The sequence below is a fragment of the Penaeus chinensis genome, chromosome 4, assembly GCF_019202785.1.
Source record: "Penaeus chinensis breed Huanghai No. 1 chromosome 4, ASM1920278v2, whole genome shotgun sequence".
NCBI lineage: Eukaryota > Metazoa > Arthropoda > Malacostraca > Decapoda > Penaeidae > Penaeus > Penaeus chinensis.
The window spans coordinates 28004178-28006248 of NC_061822.1; the positions used below are offsets into that span (position 1 = coordinate 28004178).

The 2071-nt window shown below is 34.1% G+C and overlaps 1 protein-coding gene across 1 annotated transcript in view; it reads right to left on the reverse strand.

Moving 5' to 3' along the window:
* Positions 1 to 1731, reverse strand: part of LOC125024993 (proteoglycan 4-like) — a gene marked incomplete in the record, with an annotated part of 47809 nt that extends 46078 nt beyond the window's left edge. Inside the window, 1 exon segment of the mRNA XM_047612816.1 lies at positions 1526 to 1731.
* Positions 1732 to 2071: the final 340 nt, after the last annotated feature.

Here is a 2071-nt window from a genome sequence, read left to right on the forward strand (position 1 = left end):
GAAGGAGGAAGGGAGGGGAGGGAGGGGAGGGAAGGATGGAGGGAGGAGGAGGAAGGGATGGAGGGAGGAATGGGGAGGAGGAGGGGAGGGGGGAGGGAGGGAGTGTGTGTGTGTCTGTGTGTGTGTGTGTGTGTGTGTGTGTGTGTGTGTGTGTGTGTGTGTGTGGACTTGTACATATATATCTAAGCCCAAAAGAGTATTTCAGAACAAGGTGTTTTTTTTTTTAACCACTGGCTCTCCGAATAACGGCAAATAATTCCAAGTCGATATTTTATTTTCTATTCTTTAGATTTTAGTAGACAGATAAATTCATAAAAGAAACACTCCCAAATTATTATTGCTGTTATTACTTTCATAACATTTTCAATATTGTTTTCATAATCACCATCATCAAAATTACAATTATTTTCATTACAGTTATCATCATTGCCATTATCATTATCATTATTACAGTAATTATCGTTATTATTACATGCATTACCATGTTTATTATAATCATCGTTATATAAAAAATATACTAATGATAATGATAATAATAACAACAACACAGCAACAACAATAATAATAATGATAATGATGATAATACTAATAATACTACTACTAATAATAATAATGATAATAATAATAATCAATAATTATAATAATTATGATAATGAGGATGATAGTGATTTAGAGCTTTTTACCTACATATAGTTTATTTATATATATAGAATCTATATATATATTTATATATATAATATCTATTTATATTTTTCTTATATAAGATTCATCTACATATAACATATTTATATATAATTCACTGACATATAATATAAAACCTCTAAATATCATTCCTCTCCATCTCCCCCCTCCCCCCCTCTCTCTCTCTCTCACTTGACCTCCCACATCCCAACCTATTCCGAAAAACCTGCGTCGGATCTCAGATGGATAACTATGTAACCAGGCATAGATGTCTCCAGCATAACTTGGGAATGGTGGCTGTCCCGACGTGAAATTTATGCGCAAATTACACTCACACACACACACACACACACATATATATATATATGGTTACATAATTATGTGGTTACATAATTATGTGTGTGTGTGTGTGTGTGTGTGTGTATACATATACATACATACATACATTAATACATATATATGTGTGTGTGTGTGTGTGTATAAAAGTTAATATCTATCTTTCTATATATCTATCTGTCTGTCTGAATGTATGTATTTATATGTATATATGTATAATATATATATATATATATATTTATATATATATAATACACACACACATATAAATAAATAAATATATATACACACACATATATATATACATACATATATATATATATATATATATATATATATGTACACACACACACACACACACATTTATATATAGATAGATAGACAGATAGACAGATAGATATAGATATATATGGATATATCGATAGATGTAGATAGAAAAAAATGATACAGCTTGACTGTGCATTTATGTTTATACATTGCAAATAATAAAACTAAACAGATAACTTACCTATCCCTCGTTTAAAGGTAAAATATCCAAGGATAATTCACTGATTTACACACGCTTATATCGGGCTTACACTGTCTCACTTCGGGTATTTTTCTTTGATTATGACTCTGCATCAAAATGCCCTTTAGGTTCCAGAAACGCAAAGTCAAGTCTCTCCAACCGCTGGCGCGCAGCAGTCTCACCTCCCTTCCACCTCGTAGCTCCCGTGGGGCCACACTGAGCTAGGTGAGGGCCAACACGTCGCTATGGCAACGCTCGTGCTTTAGTGACGTCATCCCAGCCTTGGCAGTGTCTCGATGCCCACACATCACGGTAAAACGAGTAACACAAACCCTTATTTCAATATTCATGCTAAAACGCCATTATTATCTACACAAACTAAGGAAATGATAACGATAATAATAATAAAACACAGCCTAGAATGGAGAAAAAGTGAAGCAAACACTAGAAGGACCTCGTACGCCCGGCAGCGCGGAAGGCAGCATCTGCAACACGTGTAGAGGGAATCGCACAGGAAGGAGAGAAGTGTTAGTGAGAAGGACACAC